Source organism: Osmerus mordax, chromosome 19 (genome assembly GCF_038355195.1).
Source record: "Osmerus mordax isolate fOsmMor3 chromosome 19, fOsmMor3.pri, whole genome shotgun sequence".
In the NCBI taxonomy this organism is placed as follows: domain Eukaryota; kingdom Metazoa; phylum Chordata; class Actinopteri; order Osmeriformes; family Osmeridae; genus Osmerus; species Osmerus mordax.
Window position 1 is genome coordinate 3850325 of NC_090068.1, and position 23557 is coordinate 3873881.

General features: G+C 39.7%; 2 long non-coding RNA genes across 2 annotated transcripts; both read left to right on the forward strand.

The window, feature by feature from the left end:
* The first annotated feature begins 11179 nt into the window (after nucleotides 1-11179).
* On the forward strand, nucleotides 11180-11877 carry LOC136963633 (uncharacterized). Its single transcript, XR_010879004.1, has 3 exons — nucleotides 11180-11212; nucleotides 11376-11435; nucleotides 11516-11877. It is a non-coding gene; the product is annotated as an uncharacterized lncRNA (long non-coding RNA).
* A 5817-nt stretch (nucleotides 11878-17694) lies between these two features.
* On the forward strand, nucleotides 17695-18392 carry LOC136963632 (uncharacterized). Its single transcript, XR_010879003.1, has 3 exons — nucleotides 17695-17727; nucleotides 17891-17950; nucleotides 18031-18392. It is a non-coding gene; the product is annotated as an uncharacterized lncRNA (long non-coding RNA).
* Nucleotides 18393-23557: the final 5165 nt, after the last annotated feature.

Genomic DNA, 23557 nt, shown 5'->3' on the forward strand with positions numbered 1-23557 from the left:
AAAGTCATGTAATGTGAACGATTACAATGCCAAACATTGTAAAATGCATTGAAAACGGCTATTCAGGAGCTGAAAAGCACTATAAAGCAATAAAAGAATGAAAGTCTCAAAACTCGGAATCTAATGGCTAAGTATTGTCAATTAGCATGGATTAGGTGATGTCCAGTTGAGTTGAGTCAGTGTGGCCTGTTTTAGGCTGAAATCTAAGTCAAAGTCGTGTAAACTAGTAAAATGCCAAACATTGTAAATGCATTAAAAACGGATATTCAGGAGCTGAAAAGCACTTTAAAGCAATAAAAGAATGAACGTCTCAACACTCGGAATCTGATGGCTAAGTATTGTCAAGTAGCATGGATTAGGTGATTTCCAGTTCATTTGAGTCAGTGTGGCCTGTTTTAGGCTGAAATCTGAGTCAAAGTCGTGTGAACTAGTACAATGCCAAACATTGTAAATGCATTAAAAACTACAATTCAGGAGCTGAAAAGCACTTTAAAGCAATAAAAGAATGAAAGTCTCAAAACTCGGAATCTAATGGCTAAGTATTGTCAAGTAGCATGGATTAGGTGATTTCCAGTTGATTTGAGTCAGTGTGGCCTGTTTTAGTCCGAAATCTAAGTCAAAGTCGTGTAAACTAGTAAAATGCCAAACATTGTAAATGCATTAAAAACGGATATTCAGGAGCTGAAAAGCACTTTAAAGCAATAAAAGAATGAACGTCTCAAAACTTGGAATTTAATGGCTAAGTATTGTCAAGTAGCATGGATTAGGTGATTTCCAGTTGATTTGAGTCAGTGTGGCCTGTTTTAGCCTGAAATCTAAGTCAAAGTCATGTAATGTGAACGATTACAATGCCAAACATTGTAAAATGCATTGAAAACGGCTATTCAGGAGCTGAAAAGCACTTTAAAGCAATAAAAGAATGAAAGTCTCAAAACTCGGAATCTAATGGCTAAGTATTGTCAATTAGCATGGATTAGGTGATTTCCAGTTGAGTTGACTCAGTGTGGCCTGTGTTAGGCTGAAATCTAAGTCACAGTGATGTAATGTGAACTAGTAAAATGCCAAACATTGTAAATGCATTGAAAACGGCTATTCAGGAGCTGAAAAGCACTTTAAAGCAATAAAAGAATGAAAGTCTCAAAAATCGGAATCTAATTGGTAAATCTTATCAAGTAGCATGGATTAGGTGATTTCCAGTTGATTTGAGTCAGTGTGGCCTGTTTTAGCCTGAAATCTAAGTCAGTCATGTAATGTGAACGATTACAATGCCAAACATTGTAAAATGCATTGAAAACGGCTATTCAGGAGCTGAAAAGCACTATAAAGCAATAAAAGAATGAAAGTCTCAAAACTCGGAATCTAATGGCTAAGTATTGTCAATTAGCATGGATTAGGTGATGTCCAGTTGTGTTGAGTCAGTGTGGCCTGTGTTAGGCTGAAATCTAAGTCACAGTGATGTAATGTGAACTAGTAAAATGCCATACATTGTAAATGCATTGAAAACGGCTATTCAGGAGCTGAAAAGCACTTTAAAGCAATAAAAGAATGAAAGTCTCAAAACTCGGAATCTAATGGCTAAGTATTGTCAATTAGCATGGATTAGGTGATTTCCAGTTGATTTGAGTCAGTGTGGCCTGTTTTTTAGGCTGAAATCTAAGTCAAAGTCGTGTGAACTAGTACATTGCCAAAAATTGTAAATGCATTGAAAACGGATATTCAGGAGCTGAAAAGCACTATAAAGCAATAAAAGAATGAAAGTCTCAAAACTCGGAATCTAATGGCTAAGTATTGTCAATTAGCATGGATTAGGTGATGTCCAGTTGAGTTGAGTCAGTGTGGCCTGTGTTAGGCTGAAATCTAAGTCAAAGTCGTGTGAACTAGTACAATTCCAAAAATTGTAAATGCATTGAAAACGGCTATTCAGGAGATGAAAAGCACTATAAAGCAATAAAAGAATGAAAGTCTCAAAACTCGGAATCTAATGGCTAAGTATTGTCAATTAGCATGGATTAGGTGATGTCCAGTTGAGTTGAGTCAGTGTGGCCTGTGTTAGCCTGAAATCTAAGTCAAAGTCATGTAATGTGAACGATTACAATGCCAAACATTGTAAAATGCATTGAAAACGGCTATTCAGGAGCTGAAAAGCACTATAAAGCAATAAAAGAATGAACGTCTCAAAACTTGGAATCTAATGGCTAAGTATTGTCAAGTAGCATGGATTAGGTGATTTCCAGTTGATTTGAGTCAGTGTGGCCGGTTTCTTTTAGGCTGAAATCTGAATCAAAGTCGTATGAACTAGTACAATGCCAAAAATTGTAAATGCATTGAAAACGGATATTCAGGAGCTGAAAAGCACTATAAAGCAATAAAAGAATGAAAGTCTCAAAACTCGGAATCTAATGGCTAAGTATTGTCAATTAGCATGGATTAGGTGATGTCCAGTTGAGTTGAGTCAGTGTGGCCTGTTTTAGGCTGAAATCTAAGTCAAAGTCGTGTAAACTAGTAAAATGCCAAACATTGTAAATGCATTAAAAACGGATATTCAGGAGCTGAAAAGCACTTTAAAGCAATAAAAGAATGAACGTCTCAACACTCGGAATCTGATGGCTAAGTATTGTCAAGTAGCATGGATTAGGTGATTTCCAGTTGATTTGAGTCAGTGTGGCCTGTTTTAGGCTGAAATCTGAGTCAAAGTCGTGTGAACTAGTACAATGCCAAACATTGTAAATGCATTAAAAACTACTATTCAGGAGCTGAAAAGCACTTTAAAGCAATAAAAGAATGAAAGTCTCAAAACTCGGAATCTAATGGCTAAGTATTGTCAAGTAGCATGGATTAGGTGATTTCCAGTTGATTTGAGTCAGTGTGGCCTGTTTTAGGCCGAAATCTAAGTCAAAGTCGTGTAAACTAGTAAAATGCCAAACATTGTAAATGCATTAAAAACGGATATTCAGGAGCTGAAAAGCACTTTAAAGCAATAAAAGAATGAAAGTCTCAAAACTTGGAATCTAATGGCTAAGTATTGTCAAGTAGCATGGATTAGGTGATTTCCAGTTGATTTGAGTCAGTGTGGCCTGTTTTAGCCTGAAATCTAAGTCAAAGTCATGTAATGTGAACGATTACAATGCCAAACATTGTAAAATGCATTGAAAACGGCTATTCAGGAGCTGAAAAGCACTTTAAAGCAATAAAAGAATGAAAGTCTCAAAACTCGGAATCTAATGGCTAAGTATTGTCAATTAGCATGGATTAGGTGATTTCCAGTTGAGTTGACTCAGTGTGGCCTGTGTTAGGCTGAAATCTAAGTCACAGTGATGTAATGTGAACTAGTAAAATGCCAAACATTGTAAATGCATTGAAAACGGCTATTCAGGAGCTGAAAAGCACTTTAAAGCAACAAAAGAATGAAAGTCTCAGAAATCAGAATCTAATTGGTAAATCTTATCAAGTAGCATGGATTAGGTGATTTACAGTTGATTTGAGTCAGTGTGGCCTGTTTTAGCCTGAAATCTAAGTCAAAGTCATGTAATGTGAACGATTACAATGCCAAACATTGTAAAATGCATTGAAAACGGCTATTCAGGAGCTGAAAAGCACTAAAAAGCAATAAAAGAATGAAAGTCTCAAAACGCGGAATCTAATGGCTAAGTATTGTCAATTAGCATGGATTAGGTGATGTCCAGTTGAGTTGAGTCAGTGTGGCCTGTGTTAGGCTGAAATCTAAGTCACAGTGATGTAATGTGAACTAGTAAAATGCCATACATTGTAAATGCATTGAAAACGGCTATTCAGGAGATGAAAAGCACTATAAAGCAATAAAAGAATGAAAGTCTCAAAACTCGGAATCTAATGGCTAAGTATTGTCAATTAGCATGGATTAGGTGATGTCCAGTTGAGTTGAGTCAGTGTGGCCTGTTTTAGGCTGAAATCTAAGTCAAAGTCGTGTAAACTAGTAAAATGCCAAACATTGTAAATGCATTAAAAACGGATATTCAGGAGCTGAAAAGCACTTTAAAGCAATAAAAGAATGAACGTCTCAACACTCGGAATCTGATGGCTAAGTATTGTCAAGTAGCATGGATTAGGTGATTTCCAGTTGATTTGAGTCAGTGTGGCCTGTTTTAGGCTGAAATCTGAGTCAAAGTCGTGTGAACTAGTACAATGCCAAACATTGTAAATGCATTAAAAACTACTATTCAGGAGCTGAAAAGCACTTTAAAGCAATAAAAGAATGAAAGTCTCAAAACTCGGAATCTAATGGCTAAGTATTGTCAAGTAGCATGGATTAGGTGATTTCCAGTTGATTTGAGTCAGTGTGGCCTGTTTTAGGCCGAAATCTAAGTCAAAGTCGTGTAAACTAGTAAAATGCCAAACATTGTAAATGCATTAAAAACGGATATTCAGGAGCTGAAAAGCACTTTAAAGCAATAAAAGAATGAAAGTCTCAAAACTTGGAATCTAATGGCTAAGTATTGTCAAGTAGCATGGATTAGGTGATTTCCAGTTGATTTGAGTCAGTGTGGCCTGTTTTAGCCTGAAATCTAAGTCAAAGTCATGTAATGTGAACGATTACAATGCCAAACATTGTAAAATGCATTGAAAACGGCTATTCAGGAGCTGAAAAGCACTTTAAAGCAATAAAAGAATGAAAGTCTCAAAACTCGGAATCTAATGGCTAAGTATTGTCAATTAGCATGGATTAGGTGATTTCCAGTTGAGTTGACTCAGTGTGGCCTGTGTTAGGCTGAAATCTAAGTCACAGTGATGTAATGTGAACTAGTAAAATGCCAAACATTGTAAATGCATTGAAAACGGCTATTCAGGAGCTGAAAAGCACTTTAAAGCAATAAAAGAATGAAAGTCTCAGAAATCAGAATCTAATTGGTAAATCTTATCAAGTAGCATGGATTAGGTGATTTACAGTTGATTTGAGTCAGTGTGGCCTGTTTTAGCCTGAAATCTAAGTCAAAGTCATGTAATGTGAACGATTACAATGCCAAACATTGTAAAATGCATTGAAAACGGCTATTCAGGAGCTGAAAAGCACTAAAAAGCAATAAAAGAATGAAAGTCTCAAAACGCGGAATCTAATGGCTAAGTATTGTCAATTAGCATGGATTAGGTGATGTCCAGTTGAGTTGAGTCAGTGTGGCCTGTGTTAGGCTGAAATCTAAGTCACAGTGATGTAATGTGAACTAGTAAAATGCCATACATTGTAAATGCATTGAAAACGGCTATTCAGGAGATGAAAAGCACTATAAAGCAATAAAAGAATGAAAGTCTCAAAACTCGGAATCTAATGGCTAAGTATTGTCAATTAGCATGGATTAGGTGATGTCCAGTTGAATTGAGTCAGTGTGGCCTGTGTTAGCCTGAAATCTAAGTCAAAGTCATGTAATGTGAACGATTACAATGCCAAACATTGTAAAATGCATTGAAAACGGCTATTCAGGAGCTGAAAAGCACTATAAAGCAATAAAAGAATGAAAGTCTCAAAACTCGGAATCTAATGGCTAAGTATTGTCAATTAGCATGGATTAGGTGATGTCCAGTTGAGTTGAGTCAGTGTGGCCTGTTTTAGGCTGAAATCTAAGTCAAAGTCGTGTAAACTAGTAAAATGCCAAACATTGTAAATGCATTAAAAACGGATATTCAGGAGCTGAAAAGCACTTTAAAGCAATAAAAGAATGAACGTCTCAACACTCGGAATCTGATGGCTAAGTATTGTCAAGTAGCATGGATTAGGTGATTTCCAGTTGATTTGAGTCAGTGTGGCCTGTTTTAGGCTGAAATCTGAGTCAAAGTCGTGTGAACTAGTACAATGCCAAACATTGTAAATGCATTAAAAACTACAATTCAGGAGCTGAAAAGCACTTTAAAGCAATAAAAGAATGAAAGTCTCAAAACTCGGAATCTAATGGCTAAGTATTGTCAAGTAGCATGGATTAGGTGATTTCCAGTTGATTTGAGTCAGTGTGGCCTGTTTTAGTCCGAAATCTAAGTCAAAGTCGTGTAAACTAGTAAAATGCCAAACATTGTAAATGCATTAAAAACGGATATTCAGGAGCTGAAAAGCACTTTAAAGCAATAAAAGAATGAACGTCTCAAAACTTGGAATTTAATGGCTAAGTATTGTCAAGTAGCATGGATTAGGTGATTTCCAGTTGATTTGAGTCAGTGTGGCCTGTTTTAGCCTGAAATCTAAGTCAAAGTCATGTAATGTGAACGATTACAATGCCAAACATTGTAAAATGCATTGAAAACGGCTATTCAGGAGCTGAAAAGCACTTTAAAGCAATAAAAGAATGAAAGTCTCAAAACTCGGAATCTAATGGCTAAGTATTGTCAATTAGCATGGATTAGGTGATTTCCAGTTGAGTTGACTCAGTGTGGCCTGTGTTAGGCTGAAATCTAAGTCACAGTGATGTAATGTGAACTAGTAAAATGCCAAACATTGTAAATGCATTGAAAACGGCTATTCAGGAGCTGAAAAGCACTTTAAAGCAATAAAAGAATGAAAGTCTCAAAAATCGGAATCTAATTGGTAAATCTTATCAAGTAGCATGGATTAGGTGATTTCCAGTTGATTTGAGTCAGTGTGGCCTGTTTTAGCCTGAAATCTAAGTCAAAGTCATGTAATGTGAACGATTACAATGCCAAACATTGTAAAATGCATTGAAAACGGCTATTCAGGAGCTGAAAAGCACTATAAAGCAATAAAAGAATGAAAGTCTCAAAACTCGGAATCTAATGGCTAAGTATTGTCAATTAGCATGGATTAGGTGATGTCCAGTTGTGTTGAGTCAGTGTGGCCTGTGTTAGGCTGAAATCTAAGTCACAGTGATGTAATGTGAACTAGTAAAATGCCATACATTGTAAATGCATTGAAAACGGCTATTCAGGAGCTGAAAAGCACTTTAAAGCAATAAAAGAATGAAAGTCTCAAAACTCGGAATCTAATGGCTAAGTATTGTCAATTAGCATGGATTAGGTGATTTCCAGTTGATTTGAGTCAGTGTGGCCTGTTTTTTAGGCTGAAATCTAAGTCAAAGTCGTGTGAACTAGTACATTGCCAAAAATTGTAAATGCATTGAAAACGGATATTCAGGAGCTGAAAAGCACTATAAAGCAATAAAAGAATGAAAGTCTCAAAACTCGGAATCTAATGGCTAAGTATTGTCAATTAGCATGGATTAGGTGATGTCCAGTTGAGTTGAGTCAGTGTGGCCTGTGTTAGGCTGAAATCTAAGTCAAAGTCGTGTGAACTAGTACAATTCCAAAAATTGTAAATGCATTGAAAACGGCTATTCAGGAGATGAAAAGCACTATAAAGCAATAAAAGAATGAAAGTCTCAAAACTCGGAATCTAATGGCTAAGTATTGTCAATTAGCATGGATTAGGTGATGTCCAGTTGAGTTGAGTCAGTGTGGCCTGTGTTAGCCTGAAATCTAAGTCAAAGTCATGTAATGTGAACGATTACAATGCCAAACATTGTAAAATGCATTGAAAACGGCTATTCAGGAGCTGAAAAGCACTATAAAGCAATAAAAGAATGAACGTCTCAAAACTTGGAATCTAATGGCTAAGTATTGTCAAGTAGCATGGATTAGGTGATTTCCAGTTGATTTGAGTCAGTGTGGCCGGTTTCTTTTAGGCTGAAATCTGAATCAAAGTCGTATGAACTAGTACAATGCCAAAAATTGTAAATGCATTGAAAACGGATATTCAGGAGCTGAAAAGCACTATAAAGCAATAAAAGAATGAAAGTCTCAAAACTCGGAATCTAATGGCTAAGTATTGTCAATTAGCATGGATTAGGTGATGTCCAGTTGAGTTGAGTCAGTGTGGCCTGTTTTAGGCTGAAATCTAAGTCAAAGTCGTGTAAACTAGTAAAATGCCAAACATTGTAAATGCATTAAAAACTACAATTCAGGAGCTGAAAAGCACTTTAAAGCAATAAAAGAATGAAAGTCTCAAAACTCGGAATCTAATGGCTAAGTATTGTCAAGTAGCATGGATTAGGTGATTACCAGTTGATTTGAGTCAGTGTGGCCTGTTTTAGGCCGAAATCTAAGTCAAAGTCGTGTAAACTAGTAAAATGCCAAACATTGTAAATGCATTAAAAACGGATATTCAGGAGCTGAAAAGCACTTTAAAGCAATAAAAGAATGAAAGTCTCAAAACTTGGAATTTAATGGCTAAGTATTGTCAAGTAGCATGGATTAGGTGATTTCCAGTTGATTTGAGTCAGTGTGGCCTGTTTTAGCCTGAAATCTAAGTCAAAGTCATGTAATGTGAACGATTACAATGCCAAACATTGTAAAATGCATTGAAAACGGCTATTCAGGAGCTGAAAAGCACTTTAAAGCAATAAAAGAATGAAAGTCTCAAAACTCGGAATCTAATGGCTAAGTATTGTCAATTAGCATGGATTAGGTGATTTCCAGTTGATTTGAGTCAGTGTGGCCGGTTTCTTTTAGGCTGAAATCTGAATCAAAGTCGTATGAACTAGTACAATGCCAAAAATTGTAAATGCATTGAAAACGGATATTCAGGAGCTGAAAAGCACTATAAAGCAATAAAAGAATGAAAGTCTCAAAACTCGGAATCTAATGGCTAAGTATTGTCAATTAGCATGGATTAGGTGATGTCCAGTTGAGTTGAGTCAGTGTGGCCTGTTTTAGGCTGAAATCTAAGTCAAAGTCGTGTAAACTAGTAAAATGCCAAACATTGTAAATGCATTAAAAACTACAATTCAGGAGCTGAAAAGCACTTTAAAGCAATAAAAGAATGAAAGTCTCAAAACTCGGAATCTAATGGCTAAGTATTGTCAAGTAGCATGGATTAGGTGATTTCCAGTTGATTTGAGTCAGTGTGGCCTGTTTTAGGCCGAAATCTAAGTCAAAGTCGTGTAAACTAGTAAAATGCCAAACATTGTAAATGCATTAAAAACGGATATTCAGGAGCTGAAAAGCACTTTAAAGCAATAAAAGAATGAAAGTCTCAAAACTTGGAATTTAATGGCTAAGTATTGTCAAGTAGCATGGATTAGGTGATTTCCAGTTGATTTGAGTCAGTGTGGCCTGTTTTAGCCTGAAATCTAAGTCAAAGTCATGTAATGTGAACGATTACAATGCCAAACATTGTAAAATGCATTGAAAACGGCTATTCAGGAGCTGAAAAGCACTTTAAAGCAATAAAAGAATGAAAGTCTCAAAACTCGGAATCTAATGGCTAAGTATTGTCAATTAGCATGGATTAGGTGATTTCCAGTTGAGTTGACTCAGTGTGGCCTGTGTTAGGCTGAAATCTAAGTCACAGTGATGTAATGTGAACTAGTAAAATGCCAAACATTGTAAATGCATTGAAAACGGCTATTCAGGAGCTGAAAAGCACTTTAAAGCAATAAAAGAATGAAAGTCTCAGAAATCGGAATCTAATTGGTAAATCTTATCAAGTAGCATGGATTAGGTGATTTACAGTTGATTTGAGTCAGTGTGGCCTGTTTTAGCCTGAAATCTAAGTCAAAGTCATGTAATGTGAACGATTACAATGCCAAACATTGTAAAATGCATTGAAAACGGCTATTCAGGAGCTGAAAAGCACTATAAAGCAATAAAAGAATGAAAGTCTCAAAACTCGGAATCTAATGGCTAAGTATTGTCAATTAGCATGGATTAGGTGATGTCCAGTTGAGTTGAGTCAGTGTGGCCTGTGTTAGGCTGAAATCTAAGTCACAGTGATGTAATGTGAACTAGTAAAATGCCATACATTGTAAATGCATTGAAAACGGCTATTCAGGAGCTGAAAAGCACTTTAAAGCAATAAAAGAATGAAAGTCTCAAAACTCGGAATCTAATGGCTAAGTATTGTCAATTAGCATGGATTAGGTGATTTCCAGTTGATTTGAGTCAGTGTGGCCTGTTTTTTAGGCTGAAATCTAAGTCAAAGTCGTGTGAACTAGTACATTGCCAAAAATTGTAAATGCATTGAAAACGGATATTCAGGAGCTGAAAAGCACTATAAAGCAATAAAAGAATGAAAGTCTCAAAACTCGGAATCTAATGGCTAAGTATTGTCAATTAGCATGGATTAGGTGATGTCCAGTTGAGTTGAGTCAGTGTGGCCTGTTTTAGGCTGAAATCTAAGTCAAAGTCGTGTAAACTAGTAAAATGCCAAACATTGTAAATGCATTAAAAACGGATATTCAGGAGCTGAAAAGCACTTCAAAGCAATAAAAGAATGAACGTCTCAACACTCGGAATCTGATGGCTAAGTATTGTCAAGTAGCATGGATTAGGTGATTTCCAGTTGATTTGAGTCAGTGTGGCCTGTTTTAGGCTGAAATCTGAGTCAAAGTCGTGTGAACTAGTACAATGCCAAACATTGTAAATGCATTAAAAACTACAATTCAGGAGCTGAAAAGCACTATAAAGCAATAAAAGAATGAACGTCTCAAAACTTGGAATCTAATGGCTAAGTATTGTCAAGTAGCATGGATTAGGTGATTTCCAGTTGAGTTGAGTCAGTGTGGCCTGTTTTAGGCTGAAATCTGAGTCAAAGTCGTGTGAACTAGTACAATGCCAAACATTGTAAATGCATTAAAAACTACAATTCAGGAGCTGAAAAGCATTTTAAAGCAATAAAAGAATGAAAGTCTCAAAACTCGGAATCTAATGGCTAAGTATTGTCAAGTAGCATGGATTAGGTGATTTCCAGTTGATTTGAGTCAGTGTGGCCTGTTTTAGGCCGAAATCTAAGTCAAAGTCGTGTAAACTAGTAAAATGCCAAACATTGTAAATGCATTAAAAACTACTATTCAGGAGCTGAAAAGCACTTTAAAGCAATAAAAGAATGAAAGTCTCAAAACTTGGAATCTAATGGCTAAGTATTGTCAAGTAGCATGGATTAGGTGATTTCCAGTTGATTTGAGTCAGTGTGGCCTGTTTTAGCCTGAAATCTAAGTCAAAGTCATGTAATGTGAACGATTACAATGCCAAACATTGTAAAATGCATTGAAAACGGCTATTCAGGAGCTGAAAAGCACTTTAAAGCAATGTGACAGGTGGGAGGGGGATAAACCAGGGAGCCATTTGGTTCACCTGGTTCTGTCACATGACCACCGTAATTTCAATTAAATGCAGGTAGATGGCATACCACAGTTAGTGTTGTTTTAATCAGAGCTGGCCGGCGGTGATAAATTGGAAGCGGGTAAGGACAAGCGTCACCACGTAACCCATGTTTACAAATGTTTGTGTTTTAATTGAGATTTTAAGACGGTAAATGTGAGGTGAATTAAACAGAGTAAATTGTGGGAGTAAATGAGTAATGTTTATACTGCTTTGTATTGATTATGCATTTATTGTTGTTGTAGTGTCCTGTGCTAGAAACGCATGGTTCCCATCTGAAATCTGACCTCAGCACAGACGTAAAGGTATTAATTGACCAGTGTAATATTATGTAAAATCAGTGTTTTGATACACAAGTGACTAAAATAATGTCTGCTATTTTCAGGGATCATTAGTAGCCACTGTTTTTCCCACCGTAGAATTTCACTAACACAAATTAGTTAAAACATTCGCTGTTCCCCAGCCTAATAGCCTATTACAGGACAGCAGTTCAGGGCTTGCAGTTTGCCGTTGAGTGCCTTTGTTATGTAAACCACCTCCAAGTTTTGTGTGTCATTTATTTTGTTTGACGGGCGTTATTCTGTCCTTTCGTTTCTTTGCAGTGAGAGTGCCCCCCCCTTGTGTTTGGATTGATTTAATTATATTAGTTTGATTTGACTTTATGTAACAGGCAACGTAATAAGATCGCAGCCTTGGTGCAGCTTGTTGTGCTAGCGGCTCGAGGGAACACCAACTGTACCGTAAATAAAGTGCATTATTTTTGTACGCCGCCTCCTCCCCTTTTCATTTAATTGAACACACCTTCGTGATAACTACTGTTCTAGCTTACCGCTGGCTCTTGGTGAAGAGCCAGTAGGGTGTAGGTTACATTTGGCGCTGCGAGTAGGGTGGAGGTGGTGTGAAATTTTGCCTGGCTACTTGTGTATATTTTGTTGTTTGTTAGATACATATATGTATTTTCTTTGTGGAGGTGGTTATTTTAAAAGGCATTAGATTGGTGGGGAAAACAGTGGTTACCACGAGGAAGATTCATCACACTTCGCTCTCAAGGTTGGCTTCTCATCATCAACATGTCTGATACCTTGGAGGAACAGGTTAGGGCTTTGACAGAGCTGGTTAAACAGCTTCAAGCTGATAACCAGCAACTTAGAGGACAGGCAGGTCCTTCAAATATATCAGACTCTGACCAGGATTCTCTCAACAATCCTACTAGGCGAACCTCTGTTGAGCGTCTGTTATGTCTACCTAGAGAAAGAAAATGTTCAAGGTTTTCTGGTAAAATGTCTGTTGACAATATGTCTGTAGAAGACTGGATTGAGGAGGCAAAGCGGTCATTGGCGGTCCGCCCTATGCCTGGATTTGAGCAGGCTTTGTTTCTGTATGATTTATTGGATGGAGAGGCTAAGCGGGAGATTAAGTTTAGTCCAGCAGCTGATCGCAATGACCCACAGAGAATTTTTGCCGTTTTGAAAAATAACTTTCGTTGCTCCAAATCTCTTAATGCTTTACACCGCCAGTTTTATCACCGCCGGCAGTTTGAAAGTGAATCTGTGAGGGAATATTCCCATGTTTTAATGGAGTTAATGGAACAGATTAAGGAGAGGGATGATGATTTAGAGCATTCGGATCGCGTCCTCCGTGACCAGTTTGTCGAAGGTCTCCGTAATGATAAACTGCAGGGTGACTTGCTGGATAAAATCTCAGCTAACCAGCGGTTACTTTTTAGGGATATACGAAATGAAGCCCTCGATTGGCTTAATAGGCGTACACAAACCACCCCCCGAGCCCGTGCATATTCCTGCAATTCCTATGAGGCAGACACTAATGCCGTTACAGCCAGTCCCTCCTCTGAGTTTACAGAACTGAAGGAGTGCCTTCGCAAACAACAGTCTCAGCTTGATGTAATTTTAGCCCAACTAGGACAGTCACGCAGTCTTACCAGTTCCACTCACAGACCGGCAGCAGCTCAGCCTAGGCCCTACAAGTTCCAGGCAGATGGGAAGCCCATATGCTTACGTTGTAACCAAGCTGGCCATATAGCTAGAATGTGCAGGGTTTTCATTCCAGGAGGTCAGGGGGTAGCAACACGGAGTGACTACCCTGGCGGGGTGCAGACTACGGTAACCACCAACAGTGTGATGCAGCCGGAAAACTAGCGCCCTCTGGTGTTGGGAGCTTGACACCGGGGGGGGGTTTGATGGGCTCAAAACAGAAGACTTCATCTACTAACACCCGTCTTATCGGAAGTTGTCCAGTCATTGACATTCGTCTTGGGGGTGTACTTACACGCTGCCTCCTCGATACTGGCTCCATGGTAACAACGGTGACTGAGAGTTTTTTTCGGCAGCATGTACAACCTCAGACCACTGAAGCGATGCAGCCATGTGATTGGCTACAGCTTAAAGCAGCTAATGGGATAGCCATTCCCTACCTGGGTTATCTTGAGCTTGACTTAGAGGTGCTGGGCAAAGCCCTCCCAAAAATAGGAGTGTTGGTGGTTAGAGATGCATTGGACCCCACCACGCGGCAACAGAAGATGGCTGTGCCAGGCTTGCTGGGAATGAACGCTATTAGTCCCTGCTACCAAGAACTGTTCAAGGAACATGGGCAGGATCTCTTCCATTGCCCGCCAGTACAGGCCGCGGAGAATGGATGGAAACAAGCGTTATCCGAATGTCAAAGCTTGGAGCGCATCTCTGGCTCTGGGTGCATTGGGAAGGCAGTAGTACAGCCAGGTCCCACTCTTCGTATACCGGCTGGGTGCCTTAAGTTTGTGCAGGCCACTTGCTCGCTTGTCCCAGGCTCTATTGTGTCATGCTTCCTCGAGCCCCTACCCTATGGAGAAGGGCAGTTGCCTGTGCATCTCCTTATCTCGTCTGCCTTATTGCCCATTACTCAGGGCAAAGTGAATGTACCAGTGGTTAACGTAGGGATAGAAGACCAGTGGCTCCAACCCCGCAGTATACTGGGAACCCTTCACATAGTAGACTCCACCTCTGGTGATGGTACAGGTAACGAGCAGGTAGCTCTTGTTCAAGCAGCAGGGGCTAGCACCATAGCCCCGGTAGATTTCGGGGGGGTACCTTGGCCAAACCTTTCATGTTCACAACAGCAGGAAGCTAGGGCCCTTCTAGAGCAGTACCGAAGGGTATTCAGTGAACACGACGGGGACTTGGGTTGTACAGCACTAGTCCAACATGAGATACACTTAGTGGAAACGACCCCAGTACGGCAACGTTACCGGCGTCTGCCTCCATCTCAGTTTGCACAAGTCAAGGCTCATGTACATGAACTGGTAGGGAAGGGGATAGTTCAACCTAGTTGTAGTCCATACGCTTCACCTATCGTAGTGGTCCAAAAGAAAGATGGTACAATCCGCCTTTGTGTGGACTATAGACAACTTAATGCCAAAACAAGAAAGGACGCATACCCTCTTCCAAGAATAGAGGAATCCTTGGATGCACTAACGGGGGCCACACTGTTTTCGACTCTAGACCTGGCCTCTGGATACCATCAAGTTCCCATGGCTGAAAAGGATAAAGATAAGACTGCCTTCTGTACACCCTTTGGGTTATTTGAATTTAATCGCATGCCCTTTGGCCTATGTAATGCCCCGAGTACATTCCAGCGCCTGATGGAAAGAATCTTTGGCGACCAAAGTTTCCACTCATTGTTGTTGTACTTGGATGATATCGTGATTTTTTCATCCTCGTTTCAACAGCATTTACAACGATTACAAGTGGTATTGGGTAGACTCAAGGAACACAACTTAAAACTTAAATTGAGCAAATGCCATTTTTTCCAAGAGGAAGTACAATATTTAGGACATGTAATATCAGCTCGTGGAGTGGCAACTGACCCAGATAAGATCCGGACTGTCCTGCAGTGGAAACGCCCTTCCACCCTGACTGACCTGCGTTCATTTTTGGGGTTTGCCTCTTATTACCGCAGGTTCGTGGCAGGCTTTGCCAGGCATGCAGGGCCTTTACACAAGCTCGTTGCAGCAGTCCAAGGGAAAGGAAAGAAAAGGGGTGGATCTAACACTATGCTGGGGAATCTCTGGAATGACCACTGTGAACAAGCATTCGAAACACTGAAACAGAAACTTGTAAGTGCCCCAGTTCTCAAGTATGCAGACTTCTCAAAGCCATTTATCCTTGAGATTGATGCCAGTCACCAGGGCCTGGGTGGGGTCCTGTCTCAGGAAGTGGACGGAAAGAGACGTCCCATTGCCTTTGCCAGTAGAACCTTGCGACCATCTGAAAGAAACATGTCGAACTACAGTTCGATGAAGCTAGAGTTTCTGGCATTGAAATGGGCGGTGACGGAGAGGTTCAGGGAATATTTGCTCGGGGCCAAATTTATTGTCTATACAGACAACAATCCCTTAAGCCACCTGCAGACTGCCAAGTTAGCTGCAGTTGAACAGAGGTGGGCCTCCCAGTTGGCAAGTTTTGACTTTCAGCTGAAATATCGCCCTGGTACAGCAAACCAGAATGCCGACGCCCTGTCACGTCAAAATCGTGATTTGTCTCCACAGCTTGTCACAGCAGTCGTCTCTGGCATCACGGTCCCAATGGAGTTGAGGGTGCCCGAGGTACTAACGGAACACCCGGCACGACAAGCAGTGATCGCCACCATCGATGCAGCTCCCATCCGCTTGCCAGCAGACCTACGAGCACTCCAGGCAAAAGACGTAGTGATTGGGGCCTTTTTGGCGTATTGGAGGAGGGCCCGGCCGCCAAATAGACAGGAGAGACCACAGGAAGCCACGATGGTACTGGAGCTAGCTCGTCAGTGGCGCAGAATCCGAGAGCAGGATGGCATCTTGTATCGTGAGATTCAACGACCCCCAGCGCGGAACCTTAAACTACAGCTACTACTACCAAAAGTTCTGCTCAAGGAGGTATTAACCAGCTTGCATGACAATCATGGCCACCAAGGGGTGGAAAGAACTACTGAACTAGTCCGTCAGAGGTGTTACTGGCCTAGGATGCGTCGGGACATTGAGCAGTGGTGCAAAGAATGTGAGCGGTGTTCCCTAGCCAAGGGAGTGGTTCCTACTGCACGCACCTATGCAGGCCACCTGTTGGCCACCAAACCACTGGAAGTTGTCGCTATTGACTTCTCAACCATGGAAAAAGCAAGTAATGGCTATGAAAATGTTCTAATTGTTACAGATGTGTTTTCCAAATTCACCCAAGCTTATCCAACTGCTAATCAGCAGGCAGAGACTGTGGCCAAGGTCCTTACGGAAAAGTGGTTCTACTCCTTTGGGGTGCCAAAAAGAATCCACTCAGACCAAGGCCGGTCCTTTGAGGGAGAATTGCTGAAGCGTTTGTGCAAGTTGTATGGGATCAACAAAAGCAGAACCACTCCCTATCATCCGCAGGGAAACGGGCAATGTGAACGTTTTAATCGCACACTCCATGACCTTTTGCGGACCCTGCCTCCTGAGAAGAAGAAAAGGTGGCCCCAAGCCCTCCCACACTTGCTGTTTGCATACAACACATCTGTGCATCAGTCCACGGGTCATTCCCCATACGAACTCATGTTTGGGCAGAAGCCCCAACTTCCGGTGGATTTCTTGCTGGGGCTGGGAGCAGCAGATCCAGATGATACACCCCCAGCCGATTGGGTCACTACCCACCAAGAACACCTTGCTGAAATTTACGCTGACGCCAAGAGCCGTCTGGAGGCAGCAGCGGCCACTAGAGAACGTTACAGTCACCCCCCACCCCTTCTCCCAGTGAATACCAGGGTGTATCGTAGAAGCCATCCACTCGGCCGGCACAAAATCCAAGATTCTTGGGACCCAAGAATATACCGAGTGGTGAAATGCCGGGACGACAAGGGTCTTGTGTACCATCTTACACCTGAAGATGGGTTGGGTCCAGACATGAATGTCCACCGCTCCGAGTTGCAAGCTCTGCCAAGCCAGGATAAACCACCGGTGGATGCTCCTTGGGACATGCTATGTGGCACACCAGAAAATGAGAGACAAAAAATTAATGAAGAGGATGAGGATGAGGTGTGGTTTCAAGCTCTACCTAATCTGCCAGATGCAAGGCCAGGCTGCGAAGTTGGACAAGATGGGACAGTGACTGGACCACAACTGGACAACAACTGCCCGCCACAAGTTGACCAGGCAACCCCAATGACAACAGTAGTTGGCACAGGTAGCTCCTCTCCAGAGGTGGAGTCAGACGCACCCCAAGAAATGATGCCGTTGGGAGAAGACCCAGTGAGACGCCCAAGACGGGCACGAGCAGGCCAACACTCCAACCCCTTCCGGTTGCCACAGTCAGTTACCCAACACCTAGAAGCCCAACAAAACGCCATTCGGTCAGTAAACCTTACCCCCAGCTACTATTTTAGGCCATGGCATTAGAAAGAATAGATCAACGGCACCGGGACGGTGACCTTTTAAAGTGGGGGAAATATGTGACAGGTGGGAGGGGGATAAACCAGGGAGCCATTTGGTTCACCTGGTTCTGTCACATGACCACCGTAATTTCAATTAAATGCAGGTAGATGGCATACCACAGTTAGTGTTGTTTTAATCAGAGCTGGCCGGCGGTGATAAATTGGAAGCGGGTAAGGACAAGCGTCACCACGTAACCCATGTTTACAAATGTTTGTGTTTTAATTGAGATTTTAAGACGGTAAATGTGAGGTGAATTAAACAGAGTAAATTGTGGGAGTAAATGAGTAATGTTTATACTGCTTTGTATTGATTATGCATTTATTGTTGTTGTAGTGTCCTGTGCTAGAAACGCATGGTTCCCATCTGAAATCTGACCTCAGCACAGACGTAAAGGTATTAATTGACCAGTGTAATATTATGTAAAATCAGTGTTTTGATACACAAGTGACTAAAATAATGTCTGCTATTTTCAGGGATCATTAGTAGCCACTGTTTTTCCCACCGTAGAATTTCACTAACACAAATTAGTTAAAACATTCGCTGTTCCCCAGCCTAATAGCCTATTACAGGACAGCAGTTCAGGGCTTGCAGTTTGCCGTTGAGTGCCTTTGTTATGTAAACCACCTCCAAGTTTTGTGTGTCATTTATTTTGTTTGACGGGCGTTATTCTGTCCTTTCGTTTCTTTGCAGTGAGAGTGCCCCCCCCTTGTGTTTGGATTGATTTAATTATATTAGTTTGATTTGACTTTATGTAACAGGCAACGTAATAAGATCGCAGCCTTGGTGCAGCTTGTTGTGCTAGCGGCTCGAGGGAACACCAACTGTACCGTAAATAAAGTGCATTATTTTTGTACGCCGCCTCCTCCCCTTTTCATTTAATTGAACACACCTTCGTGATAACTACTGTTCTAGCTTACCGCTGGCTCTTGGTGAAGAGCCAGTAGGGTGTAGGTTACAGCAATAAAAGAATGAAAGTCTCAAAACTCGGAATCTAATGGCTAAGTATTATCAATTAGCATGGATTAGGTGATTTCCAGTTGAGTTGACTCAGTGTGGCCTGTGTTAGGCTGAAATCTAAGTCACAGTGATGTAATGTGAACTAGTAAAATGCCAAACATTGTAAATGCATTGAAAACGGCTATTCAGGAGCTGAAAAGCACTTTAAAGCAATAAAAGAATGAAAGTCTCAGAAATCGGAATCTAATTGGTAAATCTTATCAAGTAGCATGGATTAGGTGATTTCCAGTTGATTTGAGTCAGTGTGGCCTGTTTTAGCCTGAAATCTAAGTCAAAGTCATGTAATGTGAACGATTACAATGCCAAACATTGTAAAATGCATTGAAAACGGCTATTCAGGAGCTGAAAAGCACTATAAAGCAATAAAAGAATGAACGTCTCAACACTCGGAATCTGATGGCTAAGTATTGTCAAGTAGCATGGATTAGGTGATTTCCAGTTGATTTGAGTCAGTGTGGCCGGTTTTTTTTAGGCTGAAATCTGAATCAAAGTCGTGTGAACTAGTACAATGCCAAAAATTGTAAATGCATTGAAAACGGATATTCAGGAGCTGAAAAGCACTATAAAGCAATAAAAGAATGAAAGTCTCAAAACTCGGAATCTAATGGCTAAGTATTGTCAATTAGCATGGATTAGGTGATGTCCAGTTGAGTTGAGTCAGTGTGGCCTGTTTTTGGCTGAAATCTAAGTCAAAGTCGTGTAAACTAGTAAAATGCCAAACATTGTAAATGCATTAAAAACGGATATTCAGGAGCTGAAAAGCACTTTAAAGCAATAAAAGAATGAACGTCTCAACACTCGGAATCTGATGGCTAAGTATTGTCAAGTAGCATGGATTAGGTGATTTCCAGTTGATTTGAGTCAGTGTGGCCTGTTTTAGGCTGAAATCTGAGTCAAAGTCGTGTGAACTAGTACAATGCCAAACATTGTAAATGCATTAAAAACTGATATTCAGGAGCTGAAAAGCACTTTAAAGCAATAAAAGAATGAAAGTCTCAAAACTTGGAATCTAATGGCTAAGTATTGTCAAGTAGCATGGATTAGGTGATTTCCAGTTGATTTGAGTCAGTTTGGCCTGTTTTAGCCTGAAATCTAAGTCAAAGTCATGTAATGTGAACGATTACAATGCCAAACATTGTAAATGCATTGAAAACGGCTATTCAGGAGCTGAAAAGCACTTTAAAGCAATAAAAGAATGAAAGTCTCAGAAATCGGAATCTAATTGGTAAATCTTATCAAGTAGCATGGATTAGGTGATTTCCAGTTGATTTGAGTCAGTGTGGCCTGTTTTAGGCCGAAATCTAAGTCAAAGTCGTGTAAACTAGTAAAATGCCAAACATTGTAAATGCATTAAAAACGGATATTCAGGAGCTGAAAAGCACTTTAAAGCAATAAAAGAATGAAAGTCTCAAAACTTGGAATTTAATGGCTAAGTATTGTCAAGTAGCATGGATTAGGTGATTTCCAGTTGATTTGAGTCAGTGTGGCCTGTTGTAGCCTGAAATCTAAGTCAAAGTCATGTAATGTGAACGATTACAATGCCAAACATTGTAAAATGCATTGAAAACGGCTATTCAGGAGCTGAAAAGCACTTTAAAGCAATAAAAGAATGAAAGTCTCAAAACTCGGAATCTAATGGCTAAGTATTGTCAATTAGCATGGATTAGGTGATTTCCAGTTGAGTTGACTCAGTGTGGCCTGTGTTAGGCTGAAATCTAAGTCACAGTGATGTAATGTGAACTAGTAAAATGCCAAACATTGTAAATGCATTGAAAACGGCTATTCAGGAGCTGAAAAGCACTTTAAAGCAATAAAAGAATGAAAGTCTCAGAAATCGGAATCTAATAGGTAAATCTTATGAAGTAGCATGGATTAGGTGATTTACAGTTGATTTGAGTCAGTGTGGCCTGTTTTAGCCTGAAATCTAAGTCAAAGTCATGTAATGTGAACGATTACAATGCCAAACATTGTAAAATGCATTGAAAACGGCTATTCAGGAGCTGAAAAGCACTATAAAGCAATAAAAGAATGAAAGTCTCAAAACTCGGAATCTAATGGCTAAGTATTGTCAATTAGCATGGATTAGGTGATGTCCAGTTGAGTTGAGTCAGTGTGGCCTGTGTTAGGCTGAAATCTAAGTCACAGTGATGTAATGTGAACTAGTAAAATGCCATACATTGTAAATGCATTGAAAACGGCTATTCAGTAGCTGAAAAGCACTTTAAAGCAATAAAAGAATGAAAGTCTCAAAACTCGGAATCTAATGGCTAAGTATTGTCAATTAGCATGGATTATGTGATTTCCAGTTGATTTGAGTCAGTGTGGCCTGTTTTTTAGGCTGAAATCTAAGTCAAAGTCGTGTGAACTAGTACATTGCCAAAAATTGTAAATGCATTGAAAACGGATATTCAGGAGCTGAAAAGCACTATAAAGCAATAAAAGAATGAAAGTCTCAAAACTCGGAATCTAATGGCTAAGTATTGTCAATTAGCAAGGATTAGGTGATGTCAAATTGAGTTGAGTCAGTGTGGCCTGTGTTAGGCTGAAATCTAAGTCAAAGTCGTGTGAACTAGTAGAATGCCAAACATTGTAAATGCATTAAAAACGGATATTCAGGAGCTGAAAAGCACTTTAAAGCAATAAAAGAATGAACGTCTCAACACTCGGAATCTGATGGCTAAGTATTGTCAAGTAGCATGGATTAGGTGATTTCCAGTTGATTTGAGTCAGTGTGGCCTGTTTTAGGCTGAAATCTGAGTCAAAGTCGTGTGAACTAGTACAATGCCAAACATTGTAAATGCATTAAAAACTACTATTCAGGAGCTGAAAAGCACTTTAAAGCAATAAAAGAATGAACGTCTCAACACTCGGAATCTGATGGCTAAGTATTGTCAAGTAGCATGGATTAGGTGATTTCCAGTTGATTTGAGTCAGTGTGGCCTGTTTTAGGCTGAAATCTGAGTCAAAGTCGTGTGAACTAGTACAATGCCAAACATTGTAAATGCATTGAAAACGGCTATTCAGTAGCTGAAAAGCACTTTAAAGCAATAAAAGAATGAAAGTCTCAGAAATCGGAATCTAATTGGTAAATCTTATCAAGTAGCATGGATTAGGTGATTTCCAGTTGATTTGAGTCAGTGTGGCCTGTTTTAGGCCGAAATCTAAGTCAAAGTCGTGTAAACTAGTAAAATGCTAAACATTGTAAATGCATTAAAAACGGATATTCAGGAGCTGAAAAGCACTTTAAAGCAATAAAAGAATGAAAGTCTCAAAACTTGGAATTTAATGGCTAAGTATTGTCAAGTAGCATGGATTAGGTGATTTCCAGTTGATTTGAGTCAGTGTGGCCTGTTTTAGCCTGAAATCTAAGTCAAAGTCATGTAATGTGAACGATTACAATGCCAAACATTGTAAAATGCATTGAAAACGGCTATTCAGGAGCTGAAAAGCACTTTAAAGCAATAAAAGAATGAAAGTCTCAAAACTCGGAATCTAATGGCTAAGTATTGTCAATTAGCATGGATTAGGTGATTTCCAGTTGAGTTGACTCAGTGTGGCCTGTGTTAGGCTGAAATCTAAGTCACAGTGATGTAATGTGAACTAGTAAAATGCCAAACATTGTAAATGCATTGAAAACGGCTATTCAGGAGCTGAAAAGCACTTTAAAGCAATAAAAGAATGAAAGTCTCAGAAATCGGAATCTAATTGGTAAATCTTATCAAGTAGCATGGATTAGGTGATTTACAGTTGATTTGAGTCAGTGTGGCCTGTTTTAGCCTGAAATCTAAGTCAAAGTCATGTAATGTGAACGATTACAATGCCAAACATTGTAAAATGCATTGAAAACGGCTATTCAGGAGCTGAAAAGCACTATAAAGCAATAAAAGAATGAAAGTCTCAAAACTCGGAATCTAATGGCTAAGTATTGTCAATTAGCATGGATTAGGTGATGTCCAGTTGAGTTGAGTCAGTGTGGCCTGTGTTAGGCTGAAATCTAAGTCACAGTGATGTAATGTGAACTAGTAAAATGCCATACATTGTAAATGCATTGAAAACGGCTATTCAGGAGCTGAAAAGCACTTTAAAGCAATAAAAGAATGAAAGTCTCAAAATTCGGAATCTAATGGCTAAGTATTGTCAATTAGCATGGATTAGGTGATTTCCAGTTGATTTGAGTCAGTGTGGCCTGTTTTTTAGGCTGAAATCTAAGTCAAAGTCGTGTGAACTAGTACATTGCCAAAAATTGTAAATGCATTGAAAACGGATATTCAGGAGCTGAAAAGCACTATAAAGCAATAAAAGAATGAAAGTCTCAAAACTCGGAATCTAATGGCTAAGTATTGTCAATTAGCATGGATTAGGTGATGTCCAGTTGAGTTGAGTCAGTGTGGCCTGTGTTAGGCTGAAATCTAAGTCAAAGTCGTGTGAACTAGTACAATTCCAAAAATTGTAAATGCATTGAAAACGGCTATTCAGGAGATGAAAAGCACTATAAAGCAATAAAAGAATGAAAGTCTCAAAACTCGGAATCTAATGGCTAAGTATTGTCAATTAGCATGGATTAGGTGATTTCCAGTTGATTTGAGTCAGTGTGGCCTGTTTTAGGCTGAAATCTGAGTCAAAGTCGTGTGAACTAGTACAATGCCAAACATTGTAAATGCATTAAAAACTACTATTCAGGAGCTGAAAAGCACTTTAAAGCAATAAAAGAATGAAAGTCTCAAAACTCGGAATCTAATGGCTAAGTATTGTCAAGTAGCATGGATTAGGTGATTTCCAGTTGATTTGAGTCAGTGTGGCCTGTTTTAGGCCGAAATCTAAGTCAAAGTCGTGTAAACTAGTAAAATGCCAAACATTGTAAATGCATTAAAAACGGATATTCAGGAGCTGAAAAGCACTTTAAAGCAATAAAAGAATGAAAGTCTCAAAACTTGGAATCTAATGGCTAAGTATTGTCAAGTAGCATGGATTAGGTGATTTCCA